The sequence below is a fragment of the Durio zibethinus genome, chromosome 13 (assembly GCF_047325235.1).
Source record: "Durio zibethinus cultivar Kanyao isolate XHJ-2024 chromosome 13, ASM4732523v1, whole genome shotgun sequence".
Taxonomy (NCBI): domain Eukaryota; kingdom Viridiplantae; phylum Streptophyta; class Magnoliopsida; order Malvales; family Malvaceae; genus Durio; species Durio zibethinus.
In genome coordinates, this window is record NC_143174.1 from 10,267,634 (window position 1) to 10,279,855 (window position 12,222).

At 30.8% G+C, this 12,222-nt stretch overlaps 2 non-coding genes across 2 annotated transcripts; both read left to right on the forward strand.

The window, feature by feature from the left end:
- Positions 1 to 2,560: 2,560 nt before the first annotated feature.
- Positions 2,561 to 2,667, forward strand: LOC149515314 (small nucleolar RNA R71). The gene has a single exon (XR_016327184.1). It is a non-coding gene; the product is annotated as a small nucleolar RNA R71 (small nucleolar RNA).
- A 5,017-nt stretch (positions 2,668 to 7,684) lies between these two features.
- Positions 7,685 to 7,789, forward strand: LOC149515315 (small nucleolar RNA R71). Its single transcript, XR_016327178.1, has one exon. It is a non-coding gene; the product is annotated as a small nucleolar RNA R71 (small nucleolar RNA).
- The last annotated feature ends 4,433 nt before the right edge of the window (positions 7,790 to 12,222 follow it).

Below are 12,222 nucleotides of genomic sequence, written 5' to 3' on the forward strand. Positions count from 1 at the left end.
TTTTGGCTTAGATCTTTATTATTGCTTGCTATTTTTTATTCAAAATTTTTGCAAACTCTCAATTCATTGCAGTTTAATTTTTTTCCAATTTCAAATTAAATATGCATTTTTTTTTTAATCTTGAAAGTTTCAGCATGGAAGCTGGTAGCAGAGATAACGATAAGTGGTGACAACATTTGTGGAGCCTTCTCTCTTAGCATGGTGATCAATCAACTCTTTCTTTGATTTGATCTTGGTCATTTTGCTTAATTTCAATTCTTTCACTTTAATAACTGCGTTCACTTGCTGTTTGGCTGCATTTATTTTCGGTTGCTATGTTTTTACTTTTCCTATACTTACTTTTTGTTAAAGTTTATTAAATTTGTTAATGCATTGATTTAGTTGATTTCTTTACTTGTGTTTATAGTTTACATGTTGAATTAAGTTTCCTTAGCTCAATTCAAGTTCATTGCAGTTTAATTTTTTTATTCAATTTTTCTGCAAACTCTGAATTCATTGCAGTTTAATTTTGGAAAATTTTAATTTCAAATTCAATTTACATTTTTCTCTAAAAATCTTAGAAGTTTTAGTTGGGACATTGGTAGTAGAGTAGTGGCAAGTGGTGACAGCTCTTGTTGAGTCTTATTTCCTAGCTAGGCAATCAATTAACTATTTCCTTGATTTGATCTTATTCATTTACTTGTTCACTTGTTTAATTTCAATTCCTTACACTTTTATTACTACTTTCAGTTGTTGTTTGGCTTAATTTACTTTCGGTTGCTCTGTTTTTATTTTTCCCACACTTACTTTTTGTTGAAGTTTATTGAGTTTGTTAGTGTATTGATTTAGTTGATCTCTTTACTTGCATTTACAATTTACATGTTGAATTAAGTTTCCTCATATCAGTTCAAGTTCATTTACTTTCAAAAGTTGTACATCTAGGTTTTAAGTTCAAGAAAATTTAAATTTCAACATGTAGAATAGGTTTTGGTTTTCATGCACTTTACATTCTCTTGCATTTACTTTCAATCACTTTCAATTTCATGCATTTCAATTCATGTTAATCTTCTATTTTTAAAGTTCTTTTGCATTTAAATACTTGCATTAGATTATATCATTTACTTTCAAGTTGCATTTACATTTTAGTTGCACTAGTTGCTAGTTTTGGTTTTCATATGCTCTTTTATGTTCATGCACTTTATTTTTTCTTTTTCTATGATTCATAGTTTCTGATTGCTTCTTAGTGCATAATTTTAGTGCTATTTGACTATTATTTTAGCTTGATCATTAGCATTTCTTAGCAAAAATACTCTTAAAATCACAATTGTCTTATGTGTAGGTAAAAATGAATAACATAAGGGATTTTTGTAAATTTGGATATATTTTAGAAGATTTTTACTGCAAATTGTGAAAATAGCCTAAAAGTAGTGTCATTAAGTTAGATTGCTTGTGAGAGAGTTTTCTTGAATCTTTTTTTTCATGAATTGTTTTAGCATTATTTTCAACATTTTTCTAATGATCTTATTGTTAAATTTACTGATGGAATACTTGAATTTTTTTTGTAGCAAAAAATGAAACACACATGCATGCAAAAGGCTTAATAAGGAAAAGGTGGTGCACTAGTGGCATGAAATACAACTTTCATTTGCATAAGAATCGGGCATCACATTTTGGCATTCAAAGGAAGACTTCAAGAGGTGATGACTTGTCATATTAAAGAGCTTTCATTGGTCATAACGTAAACTTTCTGGAAGTGAAAAAATGCATGAGAAAGGCTTGCAATTGAGGAATAACAAAGAAACCCAATAGCCATGAACCAAGGGCTAGAAGTGGAGCTAGCAATTTTAGAGAGACTTTAGCTTAGAATTTATTTTCCTTATTCTTTAATTTCTGCACTTTCCTTTATTGCATTTTATTTTCTCAGTTAACAAACAGCCTTTCATCTTCATTTTCTATTGATTTTGATTGCACTTTTACATTTCTTCAAATATTTTTTAGTGTTCTTTACAATTTTGGCAATGAAACTTTTAAAAATTTCCAGCTTAAATCTTCAAGTTTTCTCATTGATTTCAAATTTGTTTATGCATTTTCACACTGACCTAGTTGCAATGTTTTAATTAGAACTTAATCATTTCTTACTTGTTTTTGCTCCAATTTTTTTTCATAGTTTTTTAGCTCATTAGGCTCTAACATAGTAAAAAATCAAAATCAATTTTTTACCAAACAATATAATTAATTCTCACAATTTGAGGTTGAAATCCGAATCCAGTGTAGTCCAGACGTGATCTCCAAGCTTGAGCACAACTCTTCTATCCTCTTGAAAAATTGTTTGATCCTTTCAACCTTTGATCACTTAGATTTACTTGTTGTCTAGCTTATTTCCATTTTGTTGCAATTTATTTCATGATTTTGATAGCTGTTGGATTAATTGTGTTGTTTATGCTCTATTTTCTGCTTAGTTGTGTATTGTTTGGTTTCCTAGCTTAGTGAACTAATTTCTTTGTTAATTTCTCTGATTTTTAGGTTGAATTTTATAGAAAACTTGTTGATAAATCATTCTTGAACCTCTAGCCATCTGGGTAGGCCATGATGAGGACACCTCTTAAGCAGTTCTTTATATAGGTCCCAAGCTTCATAAAGAGACTCAAAATCATATTGAGTGAAAGTAGTGATGTCATTGAAAACCTTTGTAGTGTTCACTAGTAGAAAGAACTTTTGCATAAATTTTTGGACAAGATCGTTCCAAGTAGTGATCGATCCAGAGGGCATTGAAGTGAGCTAGCTTTTAGCCTAATCGCAAAGAGAGAAAAGGAACAACCTAAGTCTAATAGCATCATCAGAGACACCATTGTATTTGAATGTGTCACATATTTCTAAAATGTTCCTTAAATGTGTGTTCTTGTCCTTGCTAGCAAGGCCACCAAATTGTACTAAAGTCTGGATCATTTGGATAATGGTAGGCTTGATTTGAAAATTGTTAGCTTGGATTGCTGGCCATCTTATACTTTGCTGAAAATCATCAACATTGAGCATAGCATAATCTCGAAAAGTTTTGTTATCAATGGGATTGGCCACAGTTTTAGGTGGAGCAAGATTCTCTCATCTTTTCCTCCTAATGTTCCTAAGTGTTCTTTCTATTTCTGGTTCTAAAGGGATCAAATCAAGACTTCTACTTCTATGCATGGACCAAACATAGATTCATAGATCATAAAACCAAAAATAAAAAAATAAAAAAAAGGTATTTACAACATCTACAAGAGAAGATGACCCAAACTATATCCTCGTATGTCTGGTATCAATATTAACCCTAAACTAAATGTGTCAATCCTCAACAACAATGCCAAAAACTTGTTACTGGTCATGTAGGAGTACCATAAGTGCATGAGTTGCACAAGTAATATAGATTGAAAGTATTCTGCGTTATTGTTTCTTTAGAGATTGGGTTTCTATTCTATAGTGAATTACTGAAATGGGATATCTAGGATATATTTGGATTGAGGGAAAAAAATTTTAATTAAACTAAATTAATAAAAGTAAACCTACATAAATAATTAGTTAAACCTAAAATTATACCAATTGAAACATTAACCCTAATTACTACAAAATTATGAAAAAAACCAAATAAACATGATATTTTTGGGCAATGACATACACAAATAAATGAAATTATAAATGTAAATTATCATGCAGATTAACAACAATTAAAACTAAATAAACATGTTAGTGAAGCTTAAATTGACTAACAAATAAGCATACATGCAACAATAATTGGAAAGGCAAGTTAAAGGCTCAATTAAAGACCAAACTTAGGAAATTTAAGAACTAGAGCAAAACCTGGAACAGCAGCAAAAATTAGTCCCTAAAACCTAGCAAAAAGACAAAAAAGCCAAGTCAAACATTTTAGAAATAAACCCTCTATAGACATAGACATTACCCTACCATGAAAGACCCTAAATAAACATGATTCAAACATGAAAATAGCCTAAAATATATCATTTAACTACTGCATCCAGATTTAAAAACTTGTCCTAACCAAAAATTTAAAATAGAAAATGAAAAGACTAAATTCCAAATAGGCATTTCATCGAACACTTAAAATAGTAACATGCAAACAACTAAAAGAAATGCAACCTAACCTATATGGTAGCATATGACATAACCAAGACTTGAACAATAACCTAAAAATGAACCTTTCTAGGGCTGGAAACATCCAACACCAAACTACACATTACCTAAAAAGAAAAATAATAAAATAAAACATAATGGACCACCAAGTGAACCTATGAGCTATAATGCAAGGAAAAATAACATGAGATGCATGAATATTAAAACAAACATCATGAACTTAAATTAGACTTAAAATGCAACAAAAATCCTATAAGAACCAACCTCTAAAAATTGAATAGAATAGGGACAAAATTAGTGTTGTAAATGCATCATGATAAATGGGAACAATATGGACCTTTCAGCCTAAATGCTAGCATAACTCAAGATACGTGTGTGATATTCTCAATCTAAAGTCATATATTGAAAGAAGCTTAAAAACAAAAAAAAATATGAAAAAATCCAAAAACCAAACAAAAATAGGTGAAAAACTGGGTTGAAAATAATGCTTGAAAACATAACAATAAAATAAGCTAAAATAGAGTCAAGCCATCTATGACCCCTTAAATGATTTCTTAAACACAAGGTCACTCTAGGCTTTCATCCTTTACCCAAAACCAAACTCAAATAACATAAAAATAGCAAAAACTTAAAGAGAAACCAAATTGAACATAGTGGAAAAAGAATAACAAAACAGTCTTGGAAACAAGGTAGCTAAAGATTGAAATTTCATTAACTTAAAGGTAAACAAAGTGTTTGAAATTTAAAATAGAGCTTCAAACATGAAAGATAACTTAAAGAAAAGTAAATTGTCTTAGAAAATAACCAAGAAAGAAAGCTAAAAGGAAAGGCTAAAAGAACTCAACCAAACCAGCCATGGTTGCTATCTGTTTGAGCCATTTTTACACCAAGAATAGAAAAACCAAAAAAATACAAAGTGTCCCCCTTTTTACAGCCCTAAAAATGTTCTTTTTAAAGGTCAAAGCTAGGCTAATTTGTTAGGTAATCAATGGCTATTAGTAATACCACTTAGCCTTCAAAATCCCAACCATTATTGGGACCATTTTAGAGTTGAAAAAAAATAAAAAATGTAAAGGCTCTCTTGTCCATGTCATGTTTCCATCATGTGAGCTTCTAGGAGTGGTTTAATGGGAAGATGATAATTTACTATGTTTGAGATGTGTTGGCAGCCATTTAAACTCAATAAAGAGTAATTTTTGGAGCTCTTTAAGCTTCCAAACCATAATTTTTTGAAAACTGGTAGCAATAGGAAATGTTCATGCACCACATTCCAATTTACATGCATTCTATCTCCTTTTCATGTGCTACTGCCATTCAAACTTATTCCTCATTTGCATGCTTATACGCCTTCTAATTCTTGTAACAAAAGCCTTTCCAAAATCTCAAAAATTAAATACAACACAAAAAAAGAAATTTGGCAGCATTGGGCATGGTTTGCTCTTCTTTGCATGTTCTTGTGTGGATCTTTATGCACTCTTACCATTCAATAGAAGAGAAGGAAAATTTCAAGTCATCTTTACAAAATTTGCCCTAAAATTTCTCCTAAAATTATGCCATACAAGCATCATTTTTTAAAGAAGACCAATCACATTTTTAGCTTGCTTTGTCTTTTTCTAGTTGCAGATGATTTTTTTTCATTTCATGCATTAATGGCATGGCAAGAAGCAGCCAACTCAGCACCTCAATCAAGCAAATTGTGTGTGCCAAAATAAAAAATCCTGGAGTTCAACTTATGATAGTAAGTAGTGGCATCCTAGTTAGGTTATTCTTTTAAAAACTCTTGGTCACATTTGAGGTAGCTAGCTTCCTTTCTTGCAATGCAAAAAAATTTAAGATATTTTACCTCATCTAACTGTCATTCAATAGCTAATGAGGGTGCACCAAAATACCAAGCAAATAGGCTAGAATTTTTCTCTCTTTATGTGTTATTTTTAGGTTCTATCTACTAAGGTAGCAATTAATTTTGTGCCTTATTTTGGAGAGTGCATGATTGTATATAGTGAAAGCAATAGCACCTTTTCTTTTTTTTTTTAAATGGCAAACAGCTCTTAAACATAGCAGCAGTCAATGTAATGGAATAAGTCTTCTTATCCATTTGGTAATATGTCATCCACATCATTATCATATTCTTCATGCAAGTGTGACTAGCTTAGCAAGCCTTCATGCAACCAAATTACAAAGCCTTGATAGCTAACTTACATGTCAATCGATTTCTTTTGACAGCATCTTGGTGACTTTTACATCTCATACAAAGAGTGGTTATAGCTAAAACACATGTAACTCTTAGTTTCTTCACTTCTTCATGCAAGCAACTAGCTCTTAGCTTTGAAAGTTTGATGGCTTTCTTCCTTCATGCAAGAGAGCTAATAGTTTATCATTTTTTATCCAAATAAGAGGCCAACACAACAACCAACTGTGTGTGCTACTTTGAAGATGTCTCATAACTTTTATCCTCTTCATGTACATGTATTCACCTATACACAGTCTTGCATTCTTTACGCCACTTCCTTGTCTTTTTAATCTTTAAATTTCCTTGCAATTTCACTTTATTCTTTTACCATTGAATTTACCTCCAACATGAGACAAATAAATTAATTGGGTGGATAATTGAATTAAATTGCTAGAAATCAAGTAAAAATTTATCAAGTAAGTAATATAATTGATCAAATACGCTCATGATACTTCTAAAACAAAAATAGAATTATCAGTAGGATTTAGACATCTTTACTAATCAATCATTGCCTTGTGGTCATCTTTCAGCACGATCTTATGCATGCATATGGCAAGACTAATACCCTTACTATCTGCTATTGACCAAACAAATGCCTTTTTATGTTTCTTTAACATTACTAACAACTTATCCTCTTGTTTTTTGCTTAGGGTTGTAGAGAGATTGGTAGAGTGGATGCATCTTCAAGGAATGCATACCTAAGGTGAGACAGTAAAGGCTTTAACTCTATGTTGAGGGTTCCTTAATGGATGGTTTAAGACTGAAAAAATGATCACAACTTAAAGTCTTTACTTAGTTCAGAGCACAATGTTATGAGTTCAGCTTATTCTAAATTGTATCAACCTTTCACCTTTTTGGATGCCTTAAAAGTCTCATCTTGATTATGCATTCTCATTGTAAATTTCCCCTTTTGCATATTAATCATTGCCTTTCTAGTTCTTAAAAAGGATCTTCCTAATATTACAAGTACTGTGATATTTTTTTTATATCCAAAACTATGAAGATAGTTGAAAGTCCATCACATATTTATTTCACAAGACACAAAGGGCTTTGTATAGCAATGACAAAAGTGGTTTAGGATAGGGTTCCTAAAGCTTTAATCTTTTTCGTCAAGGTTGGTAATTGTGAATTTATTGAAGTAAAAGCATCAAGTTCATATACATTAGCAGTTTTTCTATGTACCTTTCTTTTCATACCCCATTGGTAATTATTGGCTGCCATTTCCTCTATCAATTCATGTGCATTTTCAGTAGTTTTGCTCATAATGGCTCCTCCAACAGTCGAATCTAATGTAGTTCTCAGGGATGGAGTGAGACCATTGTAGAATATATAATTTGTAGTCATTGGGAAAGACCATGATATGACACTTTTTCAGTAACTCCTTAAACTTTACCAAGCATCATAAAGATTTTCACCATCCACTTGCATAAAGGTAGTTATTTCATTTCTCAACTTGGTAGTCATAGTAGGTGAGAAGAATTTTGTGAGGAACTTTTGAACCAATTCCTCACAAATATTGATTGATCCAAATGGTAATGATGTTAACTAACTATTTGCCTTGTCCTTGAGAGAAAAAAAAAATATTAGTCTTATCGTATCATCTGAAATACCATTATACATGAATGTATCACATAATTCAAGAAAATTAGACAAGTGAAGGTTAGGATTATTGCTTGGTAAACTGCCAAACAATACAAAAATTTGGACCATTTGAATAATCAAAGGCTTGATCTCAAAGTTATTTGCTTGTATGCCCAGCCTTCAGATGGATGGTTCAAAACCATTAGTATTAGGAATAGCATAAGCCCTTAAAGTTCTTTGTTCTTTGTTATTTCCATTTGTTTAGGTGTAGGTGTTGTTGTTTGTTCTCTCCTTAAACGTCTTAAAGTTCTTTCAATATTGTCGTCAATTTGAGCAAGGTCAACACTTCTAGATCTGTGCATACAAACAAGAAAAGATCAAAATATATAAGAGCAATAAAAAGTAAATGTTTAGATTACAAAAAAATATAAAATCCTTATTGATATTGAATCGAACACCACTATAATCCCTGACAACGGTACCAAAAACTTTATTGCTAATTTTCTTAATTCTTATAAGTGCACATATCGTAATCAAGTAATAATATTGATGGAAGTAGAATGTTATCCCACAATGATTATAGAATGGACTTGTTGGGTGGATTTAAGTACTAAACTCTTATATCTAAAATAACAGAATCTTGGATTGATTTGCAATTAAAAAAAAAAAGAACATATAAGAATAATGTATAAGCCTAGATCTACTTAACCAACAATCACTTGACAAACAAATTGATATAGCCTAATGGACTAGGTCTAAATAACAAGAATTAAAACAAAAAAATGAAATTGCTAAAGGTAGAATTGCATAAATAAAATAATAAAGCAAAGTTGCATGGAAACCGAAAGCTTGTATTAAAGATATTAACAATGGCCAAATACTATATTGAAGGAAAGATTGTGTAAAACTTTAATAATTGGAACTTAAAAACTAGATTGTAAAATTCAAAAGTAAGAAAGCTTGGAAAACTTGTAATCCAAAAATAAATAAATAAAGACTGCTAGATCTTAAAAAGAAAGAAAAAAGATTGTATTGAAAAGAATTTAAGAAAACATGAGTTCTTATAATAGCTAATTTGTCACCTTAGCCTAATATAAAAAACCTAAAAAGAATTAAAAATCTAAAGAAAAACTAGAGAAGATCGAAAAAAGGAAAGAAGATCAAAATGTGGGATATGGGATGTGAGGTATGAGATGTGCTAGAAATAAGAACTAGCCTTTCTATTTATAGAGATAAGTTTGGCTAAGGGATATAAACAAAGCTTACAAGTTCAATATGATGAAAACACTACATGATAGAAGTTATCTTAATCTTTAAGAAAGTAGACCCAATGTAGGATCCTCATTCTTGAAGAGCCTTGGCCAATTATGCTCCATTGTGATTCCATTTTGGACATTGGTCTTGAATTACTTTATCTTGATCTTGCATCTTGATAATTTTGGTTAATATTTGCAATCCAAAACCATGTTGTTGATCTTCATTAGAACTCTTTGAGCTTTATCTTGCAAAAGTCTTTCTTGTCTTCTAACTTTTCAAATGGCAATAAAAAAAGTCATCATTGCATTAAATCTCCCTTGGCCGAATGCTTTCCTAAAGTTTTTGCTTGCATAAAACTCTTCAATTATTACATGTGCATTATGAAGCCCTCTTGGTTAAAAGATAGCCGAATGCTTGTGGGAGTTATAGTGCTGTCATAATTCCTACTTAAAGTCTTGTTATAATTATAAATCACCCAATTTTGCATCATCTAAATATAAGGCTAAAAAAATCAATTTCAGTATTTGATTTTCTATACACCCTTTGCATAATCCTTGTAGGAACGATTTTACTCACTACTATTATTAATTGATACGATTTATGCACTTGCAGGCATAAACGTAGCAATCACCAACTATACTCTCCTTTATTTCTTCAACCATAATAAATTTCTTGGTTCTCTTGGATGCCATTTTCTTCATTCTCTGACACTAACAAAAACCATAATAGTAATGAATTAAAACTTACCCAACACTTAATTTCTTCATGGCAAACACCTCTAACTATTTTCGCAACTATACATTGGAGAATTAAGAGGCAAAAGACTTCATCGATGAAAATAAAGTGATTTCAACAAATTTTCACTTTCTTATTCAAATAACATAAATCGTTCCTATGAACCGACTCGATTCTTTGTTTCAATTAACAAAAAAACCTAACTATTCAAAATGGGTTAATCAAAATGACCTAATTTTTAGAATTCAGATTTATTTTGTTCCCACCTAAAGCAGTAGATTCAAATTAAAGGACAATAAATATAGTTGTTATAGCTCAATCCTTTTATGTCACGTGTATGATAGCTGCATAAGCACAAAATAGGCTAAGGGTATAGCATCATGCTGAAACCATTCGCATCACCTATTGCCTTTAATAGTTCGATACAACACATCATCAACATGCTTGCCAAATCATATCATCCTGTTAAAGCATATACATCATTAATAAAACTTGCTAAAGTAGATCACTCCGTTATAACAAACGCATTACTCATGCAAGCTCATCAATTGATACTCGGCACAACAACCTATTTAGACGAAGGTATGAGGATGGTTACTTTATAACCTTTTCAGACTTGAAAGGTAATTGTTATGTTTAATTGTCTAGTAAAAAAGGACAACTACCACACACGTTAAGTCAACAGATACACTCAATTGCCTTATCACTCACCCAATGTGGGTTGAAACCAAGGTTTTTCATCCACTAAACTTGCTAGCCTTTTCGAGTTACTCGCTAGCCTAGAACCCTTGCCACATGAACCGTTGACCCAACTACCTTCATTAACATCCCATCAGTAAGTCATCTCATAATAGACAAATTTACCTTGGATCATTAAATGCCACCCACTCACAAACCACATGGACTTTTCTTGAGCTCTATCCAAACTTCCCATCAATTGCCAACTACCCACTTCCTATCACCAAACATGTCCATTATAAGGTAAAAGGATATCCAAGTATACTATTTTAAACTTTCTTCCTTAAACTTCCCCATTGTTATATAAAACTCCTATCTTATTCCATAACCCTAACCTTCATCACCTTGCTGACTTTAGCATTGAGCGTGTTCTAGAGACCAAACTCCAACTCCTTCTGACCATGTTTTTCTTGTTGTAGGTCTAATCACCTTTCATCTCACCACTTAGCTTTGCTTTAGTTCACCACTACCCAAAATACCCTCAACACTATATCTAGCTTGCTACTTTTAATTAGGAATAAGGCACTGTTGGTTAAGAGTATTGATCATTAAATAGAGACTTCAAATATAGAGAAAAAGAAAATTTTTGTAACAAAACTCAAGAGAGTAGACAAATTTGGAAAAGGAAAGAAAAAAAAAAGAGATGGTTACTAGGAATCTAGCATAAGTTTGTAAAAAAGAGGATAGAGGATATAGGTGTCACATGGGTTGTAATCAGGAGAGTGAGAGATAGAGAAAGTAACTGAGAAAAAAAAATTTAGAGATTTGAAAAAAAAAGATGCAAGTGAAAAAAAAATCTAAGAGGAAATGAGAAAAATATTAACCTTATCAAGGGTATTTCGATAAATATATTGGGTCAAGTAGAGATGGATTTTACTTAAACTTGCTTCCAATTTGATTTCAATATTTTTAATTAAAAATCTGACCAAACCTCGATTTAAAACAAATGAGCTTTTTAAATGTATCCTTACTTTTACTCTTCATACTCTATTTTTATTTGAAAATTTATTTTTGAGTGAAATTACTTAATTATCCTTCTTACAAGTTTTTGCATATCCATATACAATAAGTTATATAATTTATAAAAAATGAATTTTTCAAAAATTATATAACTTACCGAAAATGGATTTTTTAAAAGTTATATAACATTCTATAAATTGATTTTTGGAGAGAGGTATTAAAATTTCAAGAAAATTATAAAAAGAGAATTTTACTAGAAATTTTTATAAATTGCTGTAATGAAAAAGTTATTGCTGGAAAAAAATCATAGATTTTAAAATTAATTAAAAGAAAGTTAATTTTACTTTTATGTTAGCTTTATAGGTGAGATGGAGATCTAAGAGGGGGTGAATTGGATTTCTTCAAATTCTTCCCAAACAAATGATTTCAATATAATTGAATGGAAATTAAAACAATAAGCATTTTTGATGAAAATATAATGCTAACAATAACAATTAATGAACCTAAAATCAAATACAAACAACAATAAATTGTAAGGAGATAGGGATAAAGAAATCAAACACAATGATTTATAGAGGTTCGGTCCTTCTCCACAAGGCACCTATATCCTCTCTTTT